Below are 26,181 nucleotides of genomic sequence, written 5' to 3' on the forward strand. Positions count from 1 at the left end.
ATCATTCTAGTATGGTCTAGGGTTGGATCACTGGAATTGTATGGACTCTAAGTTTTGGAGAACTTCTTGGGACATTAGACTTACTGAATTGCCTTTTGAGATAATAATCTTTTGAGTAAATAAATTAATGTTTTAAGGATCCATGTTGTGATACCTAACTTGCCCCATATTGTTAGGGAACAGAAGAGAAACCTAAAAGACACAGTGTAGGTGATTCAACTATTCAAATGCAATTACCTTTAAGGAGGAGGCAAGGAATTAAATTATTTTCAAATTTAAATTACTAGTATCAGAATAATTTTTGAGGACATATTTTGATAATGGAAGAGAAATAACCAGATTTTGTTGTAGTTTGTTTTTAAAATGGGGGAAAAAAAGACAAATGGGATTCTGAAGTCAATTTTCACCTATAATAATAGTATTATTCTTACATTACTGCTTGTGAGGGAGAAATATTAAATTATTAGCTAAAGCATTGATAGTAAGTTATCTAAAATTTGCTTGAGATGTAACACGATGACAGCAAATATTTGCATATGGTCTGGTCTACTTTTTTTATTTATTGTTTTAAGTTTATTTATTTTGAGACAGAGAGAGTTGGGGAGGGGCAGAGAGGGAGACAGAGAATCCTAGGCTGTCAGTGCAGAGCCCAACGCGAGGCTCCAACTCGCGGAACTGAGAGATCATGACCTGAGTTAAAGTTGGATGTCTAACCGCCTAACAGACTGAGCCACCCAGGCACCCTGTGGTTTGGTTTATTTTATATTACATATAAAACCAGAGGGTTTTAACAAGTAAAAATGGATATGTGATCATATTTTATTAAAATTACTTTAGTATTGTGGAGAGTCACAAAAATGATTAACTTAAGCCTTGATAAATCAGAGATTATGCATAGATTCATGCATATTTCATATCTACATGAAAAGATTTTCCACAGAAGTATTTTCTAGAGAAGTCAGACAATATGTCTAGCTCATCTCTTCTCTTTCAAAACAGTCTCATATTTGGAACCATCATAAATCCTAAATTAAAAAAAAAAGTTGGTTCTTTTTATATGTGGGTAATCACAGGAGTCATTCCTATATAGAAACTGAAATAAATGTTAATGTCATGGCTACTGAAGAACCATTTGGTAAATCTGTATTTGATAACATTTTGAAGTTTTCCCTTTCACACTCTCACTCAAACAATCTTTGAACATAGTCTTGTTTTTCATGGTTTCTCAACCATGGTGTTGGAATAACTTTTGCAACCCCCTCCACAAGTATTCCAGGCCTTTTGGGTTATGTTGAACTGTCAAGCTTCACAATCCCTTCTGGGGACCTGGGCCTGAACACTTAAATTTATTTCAAATGTCGGGGTATTTGTGCTGTAAGTTTTCTTATTGAGGCTTGATTTCCTTTTAATGATGTTTGCTTTAGCATTTCTTATTTTAAAATCAACCTCCTTGGTTAAGAATTCCAAGGTTAGATGGGACTGCCTTCTTTATACTAAAACAGTACCTGACTCAAACAGTTGTCCTCTTGCTTTCTTTGTCTTAGTTTTTAAAAATGTATCTTGAGTTTTCTTTTCATTGTTATAAAATTGTTCGCCGCTGAAAATATTAGTGCCAAGTCAAGTCTCTATGAATCACCGACACATTGAATCTTGGACATTATTTTGTGATCTTATCCTTTCAATGTTCAGTCTTGCTTATCACACAACTTTTTTGGGCATATGTTCTCTGTAAAGTCGTGCTCTTCGGAAAATTCACTGAACAGCCACATTTATCTGTCAGCCAACTCCTTTTTTATTCTTTATTTGGGTTATCAGCATTTAACAAAATTTTTAAAATGTCCTCTAGCCTATTTTAAAATTCTTGTTTAGGGGTGCCTGGGTGGCTCAGTCTGTTAAACATCGGATTCTTGGTTTCAGCTCAGGTCATTATCTCATGATTTGTGAGTTCAAGCCCTTCACTGAGTTCTGTGCTGACAGTGTGGAACCTGCTTGGGATTCTCTGTCTCCCTCTTTTTCTGCCTCCCCCAGCTCATACTCTCTGTTGCAAAAATAAATAAATAAACCTTTTTAAAAAAAATTCTTGTTTATGATATTAACTACATTAGGCTTCAACATTCCCCTCAGCTTAACTAAATTTAGACAGGTTTTCTCCTGAGTGGACCCCTGACCTCCCTTTTTCTAGAACGTTTGGTTTAGAACATTTTCTTCTTCTTCCTCTTTGAGATGCAAATCTTTTAAAAAAAGCCTCTAGCCAGTTTATAGCACAGAAATGTCTTTCTCAAGGACCAGAAAACTGTCTTTGAAATGTAATCATCAAGGAAGATACATCCCTAGCTCCTAGTTTCTATGGGAGGTTAGGAGACTAATTTCAGGGGAAACTTGCTCCAAGCTATGAAACTACCTCTCACCTTAGTTTACATTTCTTAAGCTCAGATAGTCTGCGCTCCCAGATAGTCAGAACTCTCCCATTCCAGTTTTTAAAATGCTCTAGTCCTTTATATCAGAAGAGTTGGGTTCAGACTGAGTTCTGGCCTCTTTTCCCATTGCAGTAGCCTTGAATTAAATCTTCCTTGCTGGTTTGATTTTGTCTAGGGGCAGTTATTGCTTTGACAATAAATTACTTTTTTTAAGTAATAAATTGTCTTCTTTAATTCTTAAATGGATGGAATACATCTCTAACTATTCTCTGATTTCCCTCTTTTCCAATTATACAATTATAGTAATTTTTTTTCATGATTTATCCTTCTTCCTTCTTTTCTTGGACAAAGGATATTAAATCCTATAATAATCTTTGTCCAGAACTGTGCTGTTAAAGTTATAGGAGTGGGTGTAAATTTCTTGTTTCTATGAAACTATTTTAGTCTTTTGCCTTATTAGACCAATATGAGCGGTAAGTAGCAATTCCTACCATTTCTTCATCAGAGGAAGAGGGAAGAGAGCTTTTCCTCCCACATCCTCAGATTTTGCTAATGGATTTCCATCCCACTCTTCAGAGGAAGTAGTCGTAAGGTATTTGCGAACACTTTCTGAACTCCTCACAGGAAGATTCCCCCATCATACTGGTGCTTTGGGACACATTAAGGTGAACGATTACATAAGAAGCAGTACTGGCTTGTCTCCTTCCTCTTCTTGTGTTTTATATCTTGTACCTGTCATGTGAAACGGACATATACATACAGAGTTTGCTGTGCAAACACGACTTTTTCCCAGACAGAATCTTCCTAATCTGGATTTTTACCAGAATCTAGATTAAGGACATCTTTGGGCTGGGGGTGGGGGAGGGAAGGAAGGTAGAAAGAAACATAACAAGTTCTGCTTAGGATGTACTCTGAAACAGTTTCTGTGCCATATTTTGGGGTGACAAAGCTCAACTATTCTTTAAACCGTGAGCTCATTTTTGTGCTGTTTTTTTTTCAATTAGTTAAACACCATAGGGGAGAAGGCATCGATAGACAAAGGCTTTGAAATGTGAAACAAATCCCTCCTTTTTCTGAGTAATGAAACTATCTTTAACACAGGAAGTTAGAAGATAAACTGCTTTGAGTAGAATTAGCAGCATTATTCTAGATCCAGATTCGTGGCATACCTAGAGTTCCATATACAGTGATACGTACATCCTTTTTACTCACTGTATCAGCGCTGAATATATTCCAATTCTAAGTCTGGGTCCTAGGATTTAAATATTTCAATCATTAAGGTCTTTCTGCACCAGAAGAAAAGAAAAAGACAAGAAAGAAATAATTAAAATGTGCAAACTTTATCCTCTATTTTCTTAGATAACCTCCCATAATAATATGGTATCTGATTCTCTCCTATTCTCACCTTCCTGTTTCCATTCTTAGGTTTCTGGATTGCTTAGCATAAAAGAGATCTCAATGAAACTAAACACGCAGCTGCCTTGGTAATGTACAGCATCTGAAATTAAGTTCAACCCAGAGTGGCTCAGGTTCTGTCTGGAGTGTGAAGTCTTCTTGCACTGGCAATATTTTAAACTATTATAGTTATATCATCAATTTGCTTCCTACTTTTTCTCAAGTTTGACAGTGAACTCGCTTTTCTAAAGTGACAAACCTTCTTATCTCTATCTCCCCAAAAGACACAGCTGTGGGAGGAAAAGGAAGAGGAAGGAAGAACAGCCTATTTATATTTATATTTTCCATTCTGTACATCCTCTCTGCTTAAATAGATCTTGCTTTCCTGGTGGGTGTTTGCATTGGTTCTTAAAGTTCAGCCTCCTGGGGCTGGCATTAATGACTCTCCCATAAGCCCTATTTCCCTAAGGCAATGGACAGAGGACTTCAATGAGACATTAGCATCTGAATAGGTCAGGAGTCCTGATATTTAGTGTGCCAAAGATTGGTCATATTTATTCATTTAATTATAAATCAAAAGTGTCTAGGCTTTTATCAGCACTTGAGGCTCACATACAATCCAAAGTTTCCTCTCTTAAATCACATAGCTACCATATGTGTTATTCAAGCAGTAAAGATATATATATATATATATATATATATATACACACACACACACACACACACACACACATATATATCTTTAGGTATATATTTCTCTCTATATATGTCTCTCTCTGTCTCTCTCTCTCTCTCTCTCTATATATATAGACTATATATATCGGACTGTAATAAAAAACTCATAACTTCGCTCTGTAGAGGTCAAATCTGATTTTACAGAGTGATTGCACACTAGCTACCCTCCTTTTTCTGCCATATATTTATGCCAAAAACCTGTTGTCCCTGAGTGTATGACCTATCATTCTGTCTATATGCCTTTTACGAGCCTATCTGCTCCTTTCACAAGCTGTCACATTTTTAGGTGATTGTCACCTGAAATCCCTGGGTACCGAATTGAAACATGTAGAAGACAGCAAGAAGAGAGATTCATTTCTCTCTGGGTATCACTGCTTTACTGTTATCACTCCTGATGGCTATGAGGACTGTTCTTTGTCATATTTTGTGGCATGTGAAATCTGCAATGAAGAAATATAAATAAGAAATATGAATGGCCTCATTTGCAAAAGGCAAGGAGAGATAAATTAAGCAAAGGTTAAATGATATGCCTCATTGCATTTATCTACGATAAACATCTATTGAAAACTTGCTACATGCAAGATACTCTAATGTGTGTACCTGGAGGTAAAATGTGACACTTGACACCTTAGGCAATATGCGTAAAAAAGAGAATATGTATTTTTAAAAAATTCTTTTTAATATTTATTTATTTTTGAGAGAGAGAGAGAGACAGAGTCCAAGTGGGAGAGGGGCAGAGAGTGAGGGAGACGCAGAATCCCACCCAGGTGCCGAAGAGAGAATATATTTTAGATTCTACCCTCTCACTTCTTGCATAACTTTGGGCATTATACTTAACCTGTAGGAGTCTTTGTCTCAAATCTGTGGCCTGAAAAGGTTGGCATTTCGCCTGCCTGCTTCAGAAGATAGTTGGGAGATTCAAACAAGATAACGTGTATAAGAATGTCACTAGAACCTGTGGTTTTTAATGAGGACAAGAAAGGGGGCCCCTGGCTGGATCAATTGGTTAAGGTCTGAGTTTGGCTCAGGTCATGATCTCGTGGTTCGTGCGTTTGAGCTCTGCATCGGGCTCTGGTCATGATCTCAGAGTTCATGGGTTTGAACCCTGTGTGGGGCTCTGTGCTGACACCTCAGAGCCTGGAGCCTGCTTCGGATTCTGTGTCTCCCTCTCACTCTGCCCCTCCCCCTGTTCACACTCTTCTCTTTCTGTCTCTCAAAAATAATAAATAAATATGAAAGGAAGAAAGAAAGAAAGAGAGAAAGAGAGAAAGAAAGAAAGAAATCCTTTTTAAAAAATGAGGACAAGAAAGTTTCATAAATATTTGTACAATTGAAGAGACTAAAATGCAATATGAATTTATTTATTTTTAAATGAGACAGAGAGTGGGACAGAGAATCCAAAGCGGGCTCTGCACTAACAGCAGAGATCCCGATGTGGGGCTCAAACCTACGAACCAGGAGATCATGACCTGAGCCAAAGTCAGACGCCTAACCAACCGAGCCACCCAGGTGCCCCAAAATGGAATATGAATTTAAAGAAGTCAGATTAATGTGATGATTAAGACCACAGATTGTGGGTTTAAAACTTGGGTTTGCCATGCATTGACCATGTAATCTTGAGCGATTCATTTCATCTGCTTCACCTTCCTCGTATGTAAAATTGAGATAGTATTATATCTAGTTCACATTAATATTATGAGGGGTAGATCAGTTAGCCTTTGCTACAAAACAAATTATACTTAGTGGCTGGAACCAGCGGGGTGATTCCCCTGCCACATTTGCTGGAGTCATTCATGCAGCTACAGGCATCTGGTGATTTCACTGAGGATATTTGATGCAAGAACTTCACTTAGCTATGTGGAAAGTGGGTGTAGTCATTGACTGTCCCGTTTCTCTGCACAGTCGCTGACACTCCGGGAGGCTGGTGTGGGTCTGTCTACCTGGCCATCTCAGGGCAGCAAGAAAACAAGAGAAGCTGAAAGACTTCTTTCAGCCTAAACTCTCAACTCACCAAATGTCACTTTTGCTCATTTTACTGTCAAAACAAGACACGAGGGCTGTACGTTTTAGAGGAGATTTGAGAGGTGTGGCAAGGTCCCGTTACAAAAAGGTGTGTAAACCCAGGTGGGAGGAGTCTTTGCTGTATTTTGCAATCTCCCACAAGCTTACCTGAAATCATATTTGCGAAGTGCTTAGAGCAGAGCTTGGAACACAGGCAGCACTATACAAACGTTTATTGAATAAATCATTAATACACTTTACTGGAGAATAAACATTTACATTTTCATATGAAGTAAAAGTCTGCAAAACTGTCATGTGCACGCTAACACAAAGGATGACTCGAGAGATCCTCTACTTTTGATAAACAGAAAAACTTAACAGAGAAAATGGCATTTGAGTGTGGCCTTGAAGGAAAGGTAAAAAATAAATTGGCAGGGGCGCCTGGGTGGTGCAGTCGGTTAAGCGTCCGACTTCAGCCAGGTCACGATCTCGCGGTCCGTGAGTTCGAGCCCCGCGTCAGGCTCTGGGCTGATGGCTCGGAGCCTGGAGCCTGTTTCCGATTCTGTGTCTCCCTGTCTCTCTGCTCCTCCCCCGTTCATGCTCTGTCTCTCTCTGTCCCCAAAAAAATAAATAAACGTTGAAAAAAAATTAAAAAAAAAATAAATTGGCAAACCAGGTAATGTGCAGAATCTTTTCTCCTCTGAGCTAGAATCTCAGAGTTATTTTACCATCTTTAGCAATATGCCCACATGATTCCTCCTCCATTTTAAAGGTAAAATATCAGATTTTAGAGGAGAAGCAATTGTGCAAGTTAATAAGATTGCTTTGAGAAATTTTAGATGTCCCTGCTTACCCTTTTCTGATGTGGAGTGAATTGCTCTAATCCCCGTGGGCTGTTTTTCATTTCTTTTCTCTAACTTAAGCAGGTGAAGAAAATAATAATAACTAATATTTATTGAACCTGGGCCAGACACTGTTCTAAGTCCTTTATATCTATTAATTAATTTAGTTATCATTCCAACCCTATGAGTTCAGCACTGATCCCTAGATGAGAAAATTTAAGCACAGAGAGGTTAAGTAACTTGCCTCAAGTCACACACTTAACATAGGTCGGCGACATGATTTAACCACAGCCAATCTGGTCCCAGCGTGTGCCTATGACCTTGGCAATGCCATGATGGGCTTTCTCTCCACTGGTATCCAGCTCCTTCATAATATAATAGATTCTAAGGTTGCATGTTTTTTTTTTTAACAAAATGAAGTTTCTCAATACCACCCAAGTCTGAAAATCTATAAGAACTCCATACCAGTGAGTCACAGAATATGGAACGATAGAGTTTACAGCTGGAAGATATCATAAAGCTCATCATCTGATGTGACTACCACTTTTTATAGTTAAGGAAGTGAGTAATGTTTTATTTATGATACATTGTGAACTATAGGCATTGGCTAAATGCCAAAGAATGTTCCTCTCTTTGTACATGTCCCTATGTGAACTTAGAATCAGGGCATCTGGAAGCTGGAAGGGATTCAATGATTGCATTTTGTTCACTTTTTATAGACCACCTAGATCATTTCAAATTCTAATGCTTTGCTATAAAGCTTAATTTCCCTAGCTTGGTTTTTTTTCTGATTCTAAAAATAATAAAATTCATTTGAATTTGCATGCTAATGAACAATATAAATATATAAAAGTACATAAATGCAAAAGAAATAGCCTGTTTAAAACAAAGATTACACATAGTCCCACTGTCTAGAGCGAAGAGCTGCTAACACACTGGTCTATTTTTTCATGTCTTCTGTCTGATTTTTTTTAAATTTTTTTTCAACGTTTATTTGTTTTTTTGGGGGGGACAGAGAGAGACAGAGCATGAACGGGGGAAGAGCAGAGAGACAGGGAGACACAGAATCGGAAACAGGCTCCAGGCTCTGAGCCATCAGCCCAGAGCCTGACGCGGCGCTCGAACTCACAGACCACGAGATCGTGACCTGGCTGAAGTCGGACGCTCAACCAACTGCGCCACCCAGGCGCCCCTGTCTGATTTTTTTTTTTTTAACAAAATAGCCCTCAGATTAAGATCCCACTTGTTTTCACTTTAACCATTGCTAATGTTTCCTGAAGTCATTAAATATTTTGAAGATAAAATCTGTAATAGCTACATAGTATTTCATTTTATGGATATAGCATAATCACATAGTCTTCATTTAATGACTCAGCTCGCTGTGCATTTTCCATGATCCCGGTTTGGGTGCGATATCCTATTTCCCTGTACAATTTAATGCCAATGCAGATGTCACAATTTCTATTCAATCTGGAGGTGTTTTTTTTTTTTTTTTAAGTTTATTTATTTATTTGGAGGGAGACAGAGACAGCACGAGCAGGGGAGAGACAGAGAGAGGGAGAGAGAATCCCAAGCAAGGCTCCACGCTGCCAGCAAGGAGCCCGATGCAGGGCTTGAATTCATGAACCATAAGCTCATGACCTGAGTCGAAACCAAGGGACGTTAAACCGACTGAGCCAACCAGGCACCCTCTACTTGATCTCAAGTTTTGATCCTGCTCGGGGCACCTGGATTGAGGCTCCAGAAATCAGAAAAAAAGAAAGATTATAAAACCTCAGAGCCAAACACGAGAAAAGCAAGAGGGGGTATTTTGCATTTCAACCCAGAGGTGAAATAACATTTTAAGATGTAAATTTTTGGTCAGAATGAGTTGTTGTTGCTGTTGTTTTTCATATGAAAGCTTCGTCAAGATCTCTGTACCCTTGTCATGTCGAATAAAGGAATGCTAACACAATATTAAACATACCTAGACTTGGATTTCAAACTAGCCTCCTCACATATTCACTCACTCTGTATTCTACTCAGGCTTTCTAGGAGGGATGTTACATTCTTATATATCTCAGTCACTATTTTCTTACTGCATACATAAACTTACTGTTTCTTTCTTTTGTTAATGCTGTTTGGAAATTACAGTGCTCAGGCATTACATCGGGTATCACTTATTCAGTAGCATTCTCCAAATGTCCATTTCCAGATTGCCTTCTATCTGCCATATTTCAGAGCACAATGCGGTGTCGATTTCTGAATTCTTCCTCTAGGAAATCCTCCGTAATGATTAGGAACACAACAGTGTGTATTGTTTCAACGTTTTATTTATTTTTGGGACAGAGAGAGACAGAGCATGAACGGGGGAGGGGCAGAGAGAGAGGGAGACACAGAATCGGAAACAGGCTCCAGGCTCTGAGCCATCAGCCCAGAGCCCGACGCGGGGCTCGAACTCACGGACTGCGAGATCGTGACCTGGCTGAAGTCGGACGCTTAACCGACTGCGCCACCCAGGCGCCCCAGTGTGTATTGTTTACATAAGGCTGTAGGCCTGGGGCCACTCTGAGCTGTTAGAGGCAACTTTGGGTCCCTGCCCTGTGCCTCTTCCATAATCCCTCCCACAACCTGGCAGCTTGTTTCTTCAAGGCCTGCAGGAGAGCACCTCTGTGTTGAAGGAAGGTATCTATTTTTTTACCGAAGGGCTCACCTTCAAAACTCAGAAAAATCTCCATTGGATTAATTTAAAGCACTGATAAGAGTCCTTAATTACATTTAAAAACTCTCTTCACCTTAACCACGTGAATAGAGATACCCCATCATATTCACAGATCCCACCTCCCCAAAAGAAGTGGGTTATGCAAGGGTAGAAGATCACTGGGAGCCATATTAGTTTTGTAAGGGCCGTAGCATCCTTCTCAACCCTTTCCAGTTTCCCTACCTTAGCTTCCCTCATCTTTGACTTTGACTGAAAATAAGACATAAATTTGATCTGTGGTTGCTCTTGAAATATTTCAATGGCATATGTGCACGGTTTTGAGTAAACTGTAGGTTTAAACCTTGTGTTCACCATTTTTTGGCTACTAGGATAAGTTATTTAACCTCTATAAGCCTCATATTTCTTCTCTAAAACTGGGGATAATAACATCAGTTCCATGGACTGTTGGGAAGACTAAATATGATCATACATGTAAGGCATCAAATTAGTATCTGCTATACAAAAAAACTCTAGGAATTATTGTTAACAGTTAAAGCATTTTATCATTATGCTTTTACTTTGTCATACTGAGTACATCAGTTATCCGTGTGTGATAATAGTAAGTACCTTACAATGTAAATCTGGATTGGATACCTATCTGTTAGTTTGTTCTGCTTGTAGGTACTTTTGACTCAATGAGATCGATACTGTCTTTAAATCAGACATAAAATATTAAACAACTAAATCAGTGGTTCTCAACCTGTTTTGTTTCTAGAAACACAAAACTCATGACATTCATAAATGAGACATATTTTCCTAAATATACGTAGGATTATACACAATTCTGGATACAGTAGTTATATTTTCAATATTTTTTCTCCTCTGTGAATTAGCATAAAGCAAATCTGTGAGCGTGTTATTGTAGAGCTACATTGAATTCATGTTAATTAATGGAAGAAATAGTAAAATAATAAAACACCAGTGACACTTCTCACAAGTGATCTGGAGACATTCTTGTGGTGGGGGTCTGCTGAACTAAAATATCCGTTTTGGTGAAGAAAATGTTTTCATATGTGATCTTTTGCTTCAAATTAATGAGGATTTACTTTATGTATAGTTTAGAACTGAAGGCTACCCAGAGGCTAAATGCCCCAGCAGGAAGGAATAGTTAGTAAATTCATTCATTATCTGTTTACATTTTAATAAGGAGTAAGGCTCTCTGCCTTTATCACAAGTGTGAATTAAGGGAGAATTGTTCATTTAGGCTGAGTTTGGCTTCCTACTGTGAAACGCAAGATTTGTGAAATTCCGAAAGAGTTGCCTGTATTATTAAACCAATGAGCCAAGGAGAGTCTATTCCCTAAACAATTAGCTTTCTTAAATGAAGTAAAGAAAGGCAGCTCATGAATTCATTACTTGTTCTTCCTGGGTGCAGGCATTAGCTGGCTTTAAGGCTCTTTGAGTTGTGACATATGAGGTGTGATTCAAAAGGAAGAGACCAATTGCTACTAGTCACCCAGGAAATCAGTCACAGCCTTTTATAGTGACATCCACATGTTCATTACTCATTATGGGGAAACACATTTTACCTTAAAAGTGGAAAGCTGTGGTCTCAGTACTGTGTTCCCCCTACCATTCTTTGTACCTTTGTACCTTTGTTCTCAATTATCAATATGTTTTATTAGCCATCCTTTGAGATATTTTACAGGAATATCCAGATGCCACCCAAATGAAAACTGGCAACTCTCAAATAGTGTGACTATTTCCGTGACTATAAATCATAACCTACAGCTGCAATCCCGGTTCATTCTGTTGTCTGCGTGTTGCTTCGGGTGTTACACCTCGTGAACCTGCTTTCAGGTTCCATTTATGGCCTCAGCCAGATGAATTAACTTGAGTAAAGCAAATGGCATACTTTCATTAATTTAAACTTAATTAAACAGTGACAGGTAAAACATTTTATAAAATGTTCAGTGTGATATTGAGAAGTATTGCATTAGAAACACAGGATTTAGAGTCCTAGGTGAAAATACTATATCTGCCATTTCCTAGGAGTTTGACTTTTAAATCATTTAACATCTGTGAGGCTTATCATCCAAAATTGGGGTAGGAATCCTATCTGAGCATTAACGTTATAAGATAAATGAGGGGCGCCTGGGTGGCGCAGTCGGTTAAGCGTCCGACTTGAGCCAGGTCACGATCTCGCGGTCGGTGAGTTCGAGCCCCGCGTCAGGCTCTGGGCTGATGGCTCAGAGCCTGGAGCCTGTTTCCCATTCTGTGTCTCCCTCTCTCTCTGCCCCTCCCCCGTTCATGCTCTGTCTCTCTCTGTCCCAAAAATAAATAAATAAATAAATAAATAAATAAATAAATAAACGTTGAAAAAAAATTTAAAAAAAAAGATAAATGAAAGAACTTGTCAGAGTTTCTGGCATGTGGATGTGCATAAGGGAAAAGTGGTGACGTTGTCAAGCATACAAACTGTGGAATCAGACTATTTGGATTCAAGACGCAGTTTTTGCACTTACTGGGGATATGATCCTGGTTACAAAGCCTTGCCCTTTATTCCTCAGTTTTCTTGTCTATGAAATGGGAACAAGAATCATAACTATCCATAGTTAAGACTATATGTTACAGAAATCACTCAAAAATGTCCAGAACATCATAATAATTATATACATGCTTGCTATTAATATTAATAATGTTATTTTTTATCATCATCATTATTAGATAAAGCTTTTCAAAATATTTAGTCCATAGTGCAATCAATACGAGGTCATAATAATAGAATTCTGGTTTTTATTTTTACTTCTTGTGATACTTCATAGTGCCTGACTCTTTTGGGGGTGGGGGGAAAGAGAGAGAGAAAGAGAGAGAAAGAGGGAGAGAGAGAGAGAGAGAGAATGAATGGGGAAGGTGCAGAGGAAGTGGGAGAGAGAGAATCCCAAGCCATTGACGCCCTGTCCGCACAGAGCCTCATGCAAGGCTTGATCCCACGACCCTGGTATCATAAGCTGAATTGAGATCAAGAGTGGCACACTTGACCTACTGAACCACCCAGGCACCCTACCTGGCTCTTCTTAAACAATTTAGTACTGGGAAATTTTTTCAAGTCTGGAAAAATTATTCAGAGGAGAAAACAAGATATTGATCTTTGTATCATCTAAAACTGTCTTTTCTCTTATAATATTGGCCACCCCAATTATTCTTTATGAAATAATAAACTTCAATATAAATGAGAACTCATTTAAGAAACTTCTAATGTACATATTTGCAGACCCATATGTGTAGTCTATACATGTGTATGTGTTGAGACCTTAACAGATACCATCTTGTTTAATTATCCATTTATATTTTACACCTATAGCAATCCCACGAAGTAGGCAATATTATTTTGGGGATATAGGACACAGAAAACAAGACAGTAGTTCAGAGTGTAATGTCTTTCTCAAAGTCACACAACAGGATGAATCCCTTAAGCCACATGTGCCAGAATCCTAAGTCCTGGTGTGCCCTGGGAAGGTTGTCCTGTTTGTTTATGACTAGAGTCAATTGTGACTGCTTGCTGGGTGCCCAGGCCTGATTGGCTATTGTCCATGTTGAACCCATTGTTAATTGTCTATAGCTACCCAGCTCTAAGGCAGCAGGCAATATTGCTAATTTTTTTTTTTGAGTGCCTTGTGTTGGTTCCTGAGTGGGTTTTCAATGATCATCTGTTCATTTCTCTTTTAAGTTCTAAAATATTTCTGTTCTGGGATATTGAAGGAGTCAGTCATTCTTATCTTATTTTTCAGAAGTCAGAAGGAAGGGATCCCAAAAATTCTGTACCTGAACTCTTTGAACTAGTGTCCCAAGTATGTAGAGATAGGTTGGAGACAAAAGAGGGGCAAATTTGCTCCAGGATCATTCACCATCTTCTTGATATTAAAAACTTGTCATGACCTGAATTCTGTAATAAAGATGCCCCAGCAGGCAGGCTTGGAAATGATTGGTTACTTATAATATAGTTGTCTAATTTCTAGATGTGCCCAATGAACGAATTGTTGGCAAGCATACAATATTTTAAAATCCCCAGTTTCTCACCTTGAATTTTTATAAAAATAAATCATTTGATTTAAACTCATTTCCAAGAAAAGTATGTAGTTGAGAATAGAGGATTGGAAACAACACAAAACCCAACAATAATCTGCTTGAAGCCTCCTAAGTGCCCTTTAAAAAAATCAGTTGATAAAAAAATACAACAGCAATTTTTGTATGTGCTCTCAGGCATTTATTCAGCTTTCAATGGCCTGGGAAAATTAAAAAGTCCAAGGCCCAAGAGATGAATAATCAGGATAAAATTTTCAATTCAGCATTTTTCAGCCAATTTGTTTTACAAAACAGCAAAGGTAAGAGTGTAAATACAACTAGGTACAATTTGGATGGCTCTAACCTTCAGTGCATAGCAATCTAAGTTTGCTCTAGGTCTAAGTCACCAGTTAGACACTCTTTAGAGAACTATCTAATAGATTTTTAAAGTATTTATTTATTTATTTATTTAGAGTGACATGAGCTGAGGAGGGGCAGAGAGAGAGGAAGTGAGAGAGAATCCCAAGTAGGCTTTGCACTGTCAGTACGGAGCCTGACACAGTTCGAACACACGAACCATGGGATCATGACCTGAGCTGAAACCCAGAGTTGAACATTTAAGCAAATGAGCCACCCAAGTGCCCCTCTAATAGATTTTGTTTTAACAGTATTCCATATGATGGAGTAAGCTAGTAGTGAATGTGAAAATGTCCCAGGACCTGAATGGTGAGTGAATGTTTAAACCTAGTGCATTTTATTTATCAATGTATCCTTCCATGTTTTCTCCTCTCCCAGCCATTGGTAGACACTCATTCACAATATCTGTAGTTTAATTCAGAATCAATTGTATTTTAGATTTATAATATTGAATACGAATTAGTGACTGTTATGGGCTGAATTGTGTCGTTCTTTCCTTCTACCTCAAATTTGTATGTTGAAGTCCTAATTCCCAGCACCTCACAATGTGGCCACATTTGGAGATAAGATCTTAACAGAGGTCATTAAGTTAAAATGTCCTAACTCAATATGACTATTCTCTTTATAAGATGAGGCAATTTGGATACAGGCATGGACAGAAAGAAGATAATGTAAAGATACAGGGAGAAGATGGCATCTAAAAGCCAAAGAGAACAGCCTGGAAGAGACCCTTCTACCACAGTCTCCAGAAGAAAGAAATTCTGCTGACCCCTTAATCTTGGACTCCTGGCCTACAGAACTATAAGAAAATAAATTTCTGTTGTTTAAGTCACACAGTATATGTTATGTTGCTATGGGAGTCCTAAGCAACTAATTCAGTAGGCTAATCTTATAAATTTTTTAATGTTTATACATCTTGGAAAAGATAAATTTGGAATGCATATTTAATCTCATCTAAATTAAAATTCATCTATATGTAGTACATATGAAATCTAAAAGTTTTAAAATTAAATTGAAAGCCAACACTGTTGATTTTAGAGGCCAACTGCACAGTATATCAGGTAATGATGAGTTCTACATAGAGAAAAACAGGAGGGGTTTTTCCTCCTGGGGGTGGGGTGGTTGTCATTTTAAATCCAGAGTAGGAAAGGCTTCATTGAGAAGGTAACTTGAAGAAGGTGAAGACACGAGCCATACAGAAATCTGAGGGAAGAATGTTTCAAGAAGGAGTCACAAGAGTATAATGGAGTGTATGTAGTTTAGTAAAGTGTCAAGTGTGGGTCTGAGGAAGAATTGTATATACAATAGTAGTAGAGCATGTGGAAAGAGATACAAAAAAGTAAAGAATCTTTTGAGAGCCTCATGGTTCATTGCAAATATTATGAATTTCACTCTGTAATATAAGATCCCACTAGAGAGTTATAACAGATGAGAATCACAATTGCATTTATATGTTAATGGGATCAATCACTCTTTCTACATATTTGAAGGTAGACTTAAAAGGAGAAGAGTGTCCGTAGAGACCTGATGAGGAATGAATGAAGCTAGGACTTGCGTGGTAGCAAAAAAAGTGACGACAAATTGTCACATTCTGAATATCTTTTGAAGGACTTAACATTGTTTAATAGTGTATGGGAAAGACAGGAGTCAAAAATAACTATTGCTTTTTATCTGAGAAAGTAAAATGATGGAGTTGCCATCATTCTGGATAATACTGGGGATGGGAAATATTCAGGGGGATATTCAAGAGCTCATGATGATGAGGAAAATGTAAAGTAGGAAGATACACATATGAGCCTGAAGTTCAAACAACAGAATGGATTAAAGGAGAAATCAACATGTACGTAATATTTAAAGCCTTGAAACTGATAAGGTTATCTAAAAAGTTGAAGGTAAAAGATGAAGGCATTCAAAGGATGAGTTTTGGGATACAACAAAACTTCAAATCATATTGAAGATTTGCAGTGAGCATAGGATACTGGGGAAGAATGGACAATAAATAAGTTAAGAGGAAAAACGAGAAAAAGAATGGCCTGGTTGGAAAGTGAGGCAAGTATGTCAAGAAGGTTTGATAATTGGGGCATCGGGGTGACTCAGTTGGTTAAGTGTCTAACTCTTGGTTTTGGCTCAGGTCATGATCTCACAGTTCATGGGTTTGAGACCCATATCGGGCTCTGTGCTGCCAGTGTGGAACCTTATTGGGATTCTCTCTGTCTCTCTTTCTCTGACCCTCCTCTGCTCCTGCTCTCTCTCTCTCTCTCTCTCTCTCAAAATAAATAAATAAACTTAAAAAAATTTTTTAAAGGTTTGATGATCAAATATATAAAATGCTAAGATGTGTCCCTTATAGTGAATTCTATTAAAAGATGTTTTTATTTCCATAACACTTCCATATATACAAAATCCTGATTGTAAACATTTGTTTATTCATTCATGTATTCAGAAATGCAACATTTATTCATTCTTTTAGAATGTCAGTGAAAGTTATCTCATTTAAATTTCCTCTGCTATTATCCACCCTAAACCAGAAAACACTGGTTGTTGAGTGAGGCACTCTGAAGAAGGATTTTGGTTAGCTTTTGCTACATAATAGCCACAAAATCTCAATGGCATTCTCATTTAGGTTATTTGTGCATCATGTAAGGGTTGACTGATCATGTTCCATCCAGGATGATTGTGATGGGACAATATGATTTATGCCCATTTCACCCTCCTTGACCTTGCGGGTCCAAGGAGAGCATATTCTTCTCTTGGCAATAGCAGAGAAACAAGATTAAATCCAACCATCGCGCAATTTTCAAATCTCTACCTGTGTTACATAGATAACATCTACTGGCTAATAAAGCAAGCCACATGGCTATGAGCAAGTTCAGAATCAATATCTGGAAGAAACAACAAAAAAATTACTGAATAATAATTTAATCAATGATACGCACACAACAGTAGCCAGGAAAAAAGTCTTCTGGATGAACTAATAAATTTTAAAAGTCCATTGAAGAGAATAAATACAATTATATGGAGAGTAAAATTTAACAAGAAAAGAAAAAAATAGAATGATTTTGGAATTAAATTAATGGAATTTTAAAAAATATTGGCTATATTTAATTCTTTATAAGTCACTTACTCTGGCCACACTTAAGATGCGGGGAACCTGACTCCATTTTGTAAGAAGAGGAATGTCAAAGAATTTTAAAGCATAGGTAAAAAACGCCACAGCTAAATAAAAATCGCAATAAAAGAATAACGCCATTTACCTGCAAAATTATCATATTTTTTTCTCCAAGTTTTTGTTTAATTTTCAGGTGGTTAACATAAAGTGTAATATTGATTTCAGGTGTAGAATTTAGTGATTCATCACTTACCTACAACATCCAGTGCTTATCACTGCTAGGGCCCTCCTTAATGCCCATCACACATTTAGCCCATCCCTCAGCCCCCCTCCCCTCCCCTCCAACAACCCTCAGTTTGTTCTCTACATAGGTAGTTAAAAGTCTGTTTCCTGGTTTGCCCTTCTCTCTCTTTTTTAATATGTTTGTTTTGTTTCTTAAATTCTACAAATGAGTGAAATCATATGGTATTTTTCTTTCTCTGATTTATTTCCCTAGCATAATACTCTCTAGCCCCATCCATGTGTTGGCAAATGGCAAAATTTCATTCTTTTTTATGGTGAGTAATATTGCATTGTAGGGATATATATGTGTGTGTGTGTGTGTGTGTGTGTGTATGGATATGTATATACGTGTGTGTGTGAATCAATCACATCTTCTTTACCCATTTATCACTTGATGAACATTCGGGCTCTTTCCACAATTTGAGTATTGTTGATAGTGCTGCTATAAACATCAGGGTGCATGTATCCCTTTGAATCAGCATTTTTGTATATCCTTTGGAGAAATACTGAGTAGTGAAATTGTTGAATCATAGAGTGGATTGATTTAAAAATTATTGAGGAATCTCCATACTGTTTTCCACCATGGCTGCACCAGTTTTGATGCCCACCAACAGTGTAAGAAGGTTCTACTTTCTCCACATTCTTGCCAGGATCTGTTGTTTCCTGTGTTGTTAATTTTTGCCATTCTGCCAGATGTAAGGTGATATCTCATTGTAGTTTTGATTTGTGTTTCCCTGCTGAACAATGATGTTGAGCATCTTTTCAAGTGTCTGTTAGTCATCTGTATGTCTTCTTTGGAAAAAATATCTATTCCTGTCTTCTGCCCAAGTTTTAATTGGATTATTAATTTTTAGGGTGTTGAATTTGGTAAGTTCTTCATATATTTTGGATACTAACCCTTTCTTAGGTATGTCATTTGCAAATATCTTCTCCCATTCTGTAGGTTGCCTTTTAGTTTTGCTTATTGTTTCCTTTGCTGTGTAGAAGCTTTTTATTTTGATGAAGTCCCAGTAGTTCATTTTTGCTTTTGTTTTCCTTGCCTCTGGAGACATGTCAAGTAAGAAGTTGCTGTGACTGAGGTCAAAAAGGTTGTTTCCTGTTTTCTTCTCTAGGATTTTGATGGATTCCTGTCTTATGTTTAGGTCTTTCATCCATTTTGAATTTATTTTTGTGTATGGTGTAAGAAAGTGGTCCATGTTCATTTTTCTACAAGTTGCCCATTCACTTTTCCCAACACCATTTGCTGAAGAGATCGCTATGGCTGATGCAAAGAGGTTACTTCCTGTATTCTCCTCTAGGGTTATTTATAGTTTCAGGTTTCACTTTTAGGTCTTTCATCCATTGTGAATTTATTTTTGTGTATGGCATAAGAAAGTGATCCAGTTTCATTCTTTTGCATATTGCCATTCTGTTTTCCCAGCACCATTAGTTGAAGAGACTTTTTTCCCATTGGATATTCTTTCCTGTTTTGTTGAAGATTAGTTGACTAAATAGTTGTGGACTTATTTCTGGGTTTTCTATTGTTCTTTTTTTAAGAGAGAGAGAGAGAAAGAAAGTTCATGTGAGCATGGAAAAGAGGTAGACAGAGAGAGAGAGAGAGAGAATCCCAGATCCCAGGCAGGCTCCAAGTTCAGCAGCAGCCTGATGCGGGGCTCCATCCCACAACCCTGGGATCATGACCTAAGCTGAAATCAAGAGTCAGACACTCAACTGACTGAGTCACCCAGGCTCCCCTGGGCTTTCTGTTTTCTGCTCCATTGATCTATGTGTCTGTTTTTGTGCTGGTAACTTGCTGTCTTGATCACTCCAGCTTTGTAATATAACTTAAGTCAGGAATTGTGATACCTCCAAGCTCTGCTTTTCTTTTTCAAGACTGCTTTGGTTATTTGGGGTCTTTTATGGTTCCATACAAAATTTAGGATAGTTTGTTCTAGCTCTGTGAAAAATGTTATTTTATAGGGATTGAATTAAATATATCGATTACTTTGGGTAGTATAGATTTTAACAATATTTCTTCCTTCAACCCATGAGCATGGAATGTTTTTCCATTACTTTCTGTCATCTTCAGTTTCTTTCATCAGTGTTTTATAGTTTTCAAGGTACACATTTTTTCCTCTTTGGTCAGATTTATTCCTGGGTATCTTATGGTTTTGGTGAGATTGTAAATGGGATTGATTTCTTGATTTCTCTTTCTGATGATTTATTATTGGTCTATAGAAATGAAACAAATTTCTGTATGTTGATTTCACATCCTGCAACTTTACTGAATTCATGTATCAGTTCTAGAAATTTTTGGGAGTGTTTTGGGTTTCCTGTATAGAGTATCATGTCATCTGCAAATAGTGAAAATTTGACAGCTTTCTTGTCCATTTAGATGCATTTTATTTCTTTTTGTTGTCTGATTGTTGAGGCTAGGACTTCCAGTACTATGTTAGATGACAGTGGTGAGAGTGGACATCCCTGTATTGTTCCTGACCATACAGGAAAAGCATGCAGTTTTTCCCTTTGAGGATATTAGCCTGTGGGTTTTTCATATATGGCCTTTACCATATTTACTATGTTCGCTCTACTTTGTTGAGGGTTTTTTTTTTAATTTTCCAGGTTTTTTTTTTTAATTTTCCAAGGTTTTATTTATTTATTTATTTATTTATTCATTTATTTTTAATTTTTTTATATATGAAATTTATTGTCACACTGGTTTCCATACAACACCCAGTGCTCATCCCAAAAGGTGCCCTCCTCAATACCCATCACCCACCCTCTCCTCCCTCCCACCCCCCATCAACCCTCAGTTTGTTCTCAGTTTTTAACAGTCTCTTATGCTTTGGCTCTCTCCCACTCTAACCTCTTTTTTTTTTTCCCTTCCCCTCCCTCATGTTGAGGGTTTTTATCATGAATGGATGTTGTACTTCGCCAAATATTTTTTCTGCATCTATTGAGAGGCTCATAAGATTCTTATCCATTCTTTTATTAGTGTGGTGTATCATGGTGATTGATTTGTGAATATTGAACCACTCTCTCAGCCCATTGATCATGATGAGTGATTTTTTTAATATACTGTTGGAATCAATTTGCTAGTATTTTGTTGAAATCTTTTGCATACATGCTCATCAGGGATATTGGTCTGTAGTTCTAATTTTTAGTGGAGTTTTTCTGGTTTTGGAATCATGATAATGCTGGCCTCATAGAATGATTTGGTAAGTTTTCCTTCCATTTCTTTTTTCTTTCTTTCTTTCTTTCTTTCTTTCTTTCTTCTTCTTTTTTTTTTTTTTGAATAGTTTCAGAAGAATAGGTATTAACTCTTCTTTAAATGTCTGGTAGAGGGGAACCTGGATGGCTCAGTCGGTTAAGCCTCTGACTTCAGCTCAGGTTGTGATCTCACAGTTTAAGCCCCACATTGGGCTCTATGGTGACAGCTCAGAGCCTGTAGCCTGCTTCAGATTCTGTGTCTCTTTTGCTCTCTGTCCCTCCCCTGCTTGCGCTTTCTCTCTCTCAAAAATAAATGAACATTAAAAAAATTTAAATGTCTGGTGGAATTACCTGGGGAAGCCACCTGCCGTGGACTATTGTTTCTTGGGAGATATTTGATTACGGATTCAATTTTTTAGCTGATTATCTGTTCAAATGTTCTATTTCTTCCTGTTTCAGCTTTGATAGTTTATATCCATTTCTTCCAGATTGTCTGATTCAGTGGCATATACTTTTTCATAATATTCTCTTATAATTGTTGTATTTCTGTGGTTTTGGTTATTATTTCTCCACTTTCATTTGTGATTTTATTTGGGTCCTGTCTCTTTCCTTTTTGATAACTCTGTCTAGGGGTTTATCAATTTTATTTTTTCAAAGAACCAACTAATGATTTCACTGATCTCCTGTATTTTTTTTTTAGTTTTTATGTCACTTATTTCTGCCCTAATCTTTATTATTTCCCTTCGTCTGCTGGCTTAAGGCTTCATTTGTTGTTCTTTTTCTAGCTCCTTTAGGCTTAAGGTTGGGTATTTGAGACTTTTCTTGAGATACACCTGTATTGGTGTATACCTTCCTCATGACTGCTTTTGATACATCCCAAAATTTTGGACTATTGTGTTTTCATTTTCATTTGTTTTTGTGTATTTCTTGATTTCTTCTTTAATTTCCTGGTTGAGCCATTCATTCTTTAGTAGCATGTTCTTTAACCTCCATGTATTTGTGGTCTTTCCAAATTTTTTCTCGTGGTTGACTTCAAGTTTCATAGCTTTGTGGTCAGAAAAGATGATTGGTATGATCTCAACCTTTTTTTATTTGTGGAGGCTTTATTTGTGACCTAGTATGTGATCTATCCTAGCAAATGTCCCATGTACACTGGAAAAGAATGAGTATTCTGCTGCTTTAGGATGAAATGTTCTGAATGTATCTGTTGAGTCCATCTGGTCCAGTGTGTCATTCAAAGCTTTTGTTTCTTTGTTGATTTTCTGCTTAGATGATCTTTCCATTGACATAAGGGGGTGTTATTGTCCCCTGTTATTATATTATTATTATCAATGAGTTATTTTATGTTTGTTATTAATTTTTTTATATATTTTTGTGTTCCAAGTTGGGGGCGTAACTATTTACAAATGTTAGATCTTGTCAGATAGTGATATTTATGATGACATAGTGCCCTTCTTCTCTTGTTACAGTCTTTGGTATAAAATCTAGTCTGTTTGATCAAGATATTGCTATTCCAGCTTTCTTTTGACATCTGTTTGCATAATAGTTTCTCTATTTCCTCACTCTCAATCTGAAGATGTCTTTAGGTCTAGAATGAGTCTCTTGTAAGCAGCATATATATGGGTCTTTTTTTTAAATCCATTCTGACACCCTATGTCTTTTGATTGGAGCATTTAGTCCATTTACGTTCAGAGTAATTATTGATAGATATGTATTTATTTCCATTTTATCACTTGTTTTGTCATTGTTTCTGCAGATTTTTCTCTGTTCCTTTCTAGTTTTTGTCACTTTTGATCTTTTCCTTCCACTGTAAGAGTCCCTTTTAATATTTCTTGCAGGACTCTTTTAGTGATCATAAACTCCTTTAGTTTTTATTTGTCTGGGAAACTTTATCTCTCCTATTCTGAATGACAGCCTTGCTGGACAGGGTAGTCTTGGCTGCATATTTCTTATTCAGCACACCAAATATATCATGCCACTCCCTTCTGGTATGCCAAGTTTCTGTGGAGAGATCTGCTGCTAACCCTATTTGTCTTCCCTTGTAAGTTAGGGGCTTCCTTTGTCTTGCTGCTTTTAAGATCTTTCTTTAACATTGTATTTTGCAAATTTAACTACAATACGTCTTGGTGTTAGCCTGCTTTTTCTGATTTTGGTGGGAGTTCTCTGTGCCTCTTCGATTTGAATGTCTGTTTCCTTCTTCAGATTAGGGAAGTTTACAGCTTTTATTTCCTCAAATAAACCTTCTGCTCCTGTTTTGCTCCTCTTCTTCTGGGACTCCTCTGATAAAATATTATTACATTTTATATAGTCACTGAGTTACGTAAGTCTATTCTTGTGATCCATTATTCTTTCTCTTTTTTTTCAGCTTCTTTTTTTCCACAATTCTATCTTCTGCATCACTATTCGTTCCTCTGCTTCTTCCATCTTTGTTATCATAACATCCCATCAGTTTCAAATCTATTATTGTATTTTTCATTTCTGCCTGATTGTTTTTAGCTCTTTTATCTCTGTAGTAAGACATCTCTGATGTCTTCCATGCTTTTCTCAAGCAAGTGAGTATCTTTATGATTGTTGCCTTAAATTCTGCATTAGGCATATTACATATATCTGTTTTGATTAGATCTATGACTGGGACTTTCTCTTGTTCTTTCTTTTGGGATGTATTCCTCCATCTTGGCATTTTGTCTAGGTCTCTGTCTTCTTCTCTGTGTTAGAATATCCTGTCATGTTTTCTGCTCCTGTGAATGATGACTTTCTGAAGAAGGGGTCATATAATGTCCAGGGCCTGGCACTTCAGGAAGTGTCTCTGGTGTGTGCTGTGCACACCCTGCTGCTGTGTTTTGGCTTCTCTGTCCCTCAGACCAGTCATCTTCAGAGGTTCTCCTTGCCTTCAATTGCAAGTGTTTTGACCTTGGCCAGAGTGTGATGAGTTGTAACTAGATGTGCTCTGGTCTACTTGTTAAATGCAACCTGATGCTATTGCCACTAGAACAGAAGCTTTCCTGAACTCTATGGTTAGTAGATATGGTGCATGTTGGTCTTCTAGGGGAGACGCCTGCTGCTTTGGTCCTTAGGCACCCTTGTCTGAGAAAAGCAGCACCAGCACAACACAGTGGGGCAGCACTTGGTATAATCAGGCTAGGCAGCCGGTGTTGGTGCTATGCTATTTACTGAAGTTGGTTTATTCTGAAAAGCCAGGGAGGGAAATGGTGCCAGCCAGGTCCTTTGTTCCCAGAGAGAGTCCATGCTTGCTGCTCTCAGGGAAGCCCTCCCAGTAGAGTATATAATTTCCCCTCTTGCATCCTAGGCATTTTTTAGATCGCTGTTTTCACACTGTCTGTCTGGGTTGCTTCTCTGCCTGGAGTAGTGCAGTGTACTTTGGACTCTGTACCAGCCAAGCCTGCTAACCTTCAAAACTCCAAACTCTAGGGACCTAGTATGGTGGGGACCTTCACTGATCTTCTGGGAGAGGGTCTTGCTGAATCGGGATGGTGCAGGTTTGACCCAGAAAGGCAGTAGCACCAGAATGCAGGGGTGTGGGATTTTGAGCAAAGCAGGCTAAACAGCCAGTGTCCTGGTTAGCCGTCCTCAGCAGATGTTTCTTTTCTATGCTGAGGGGCAGGAGGGGGAAATGGCACCCACCAACTCCTCTGTCCCTAGAGAGGCAATGCCACCTTTCACAGATGCACTCCAAGAAGAAGAAACAGTCTCTCCTCGTGTACCTTAGGTGATCCTCAGATTGCGTAATCTTCCCTGGGGATGCTTGCCTGCCTTCTCTCTAGGAGTAGGGCAGCACCCTCAGGTGTCCATCCCAGCCAAGCCCACAAACCTCAAAATTCTAGTCCTTGAGTGTCAGTGTCTGCAAAAACTCACAAAAATAAGCCCCTCTCATTTTCTCAGTCAATGACCTTGGGGGATACTCCTTGTGTGTATCCCTGTACACTCCACTCTCTCTTGCCCTTTTCTGTGACCAAGGCTCCCTCCCCTCCATAGTTCCCACGCTCTGTTTCTCCCCAACACCATATATTCACACCTCCCACCTTCCTCAGTTTGACCTCATCTGCTCTCCAGTTGTACAGTTTGTTCTATCAGTCCTCAGGTCACTCTCCGAATAATTCTATCAGTTGGCAGGTCAATCAATAATTTGAATACAGTTATCTAGCTGTATTCAAGGGACAAGGCAAGCCTAAAGCCCTCCTACTAGGCCACCATCTTAGCTCCACAAACCCAAATTATCATATTTTAAATGCTGCTTTTGATGTTAGGTACTGTGCCTCTTCCTTGACCATATTTGCCAGTATGACTACTGTAATATATAAGTTCAATTAAAGACAATAGTCCTCCAAATACCTGCAAGTTTTCTTGGTTATTCACTTCAGGGATTAATTAGAAATTGTCTCAAGTTAATATGTTTAGGAAGGAAGCACATTTTAATTTGTTTTCAAGTGTTAGAGTATTTAATCCAAACAAACAAACAAAAATGCTTTTTTGTTTTTTTTAAGTCCGGATAGATGCTGAACTATGTATTTTGTCTCGCATTAATTGTTTACCTGACTGAGACGTGCCTAAAGGATCTGGTAACCTTAAAAGCTTCTCTTTATATTTCTCTTGTAAGGTCTTCTGAATTTCCTTCTTTCTGCCATCCTCTCTTTCTCTCAGGTATTTTTGGTTGTATGTGGTCTTCAATCCCACTCAGTTTTATTTTTCATTTTAACCCTAGGCCCTTTTCCAGGGCTAGTTTGGCTACAACTGGACTGGTCCATAAGTAAAAGGGGAAAGAAATATGAAAGAAAATCCAAAACATAACTAATACTTACAGGTTTAAAACGTGAAATTAATTAGGAAATTCAGAGGTGCAATCAATAGCACTTAATTTTCTCTGTAATTAATTATTTTGGAATTGTAATCAAGACAGACACAATTACCTTGAGCAATTAAGAAGCAACTTTTCCCAAGTTACTCAATAGATTGCAATAAAAATAGAAAATAATCCATATACCCTGTTAGCAGTTTATTTTTATGCATTTCAGTGGAATTTATTTAAAGTGA

The sequence above is a fragment of the Prionailurus bengalensis genome, chromosome B1 (genome assembly GCF_016509475.1).
Source record: "Prionailurus bengalensis isolate Pbe53 chromosome B1, Fcat_Pben_1.1_paternal_pri, whole genome shotgun sequence".
Classification (NCBI taxonomy): Eukaryota; Metazoa; Chordata; class Mammalia; order Carnivora; family Felidae; genus Prionailurus; species Prionailurus bengalensis.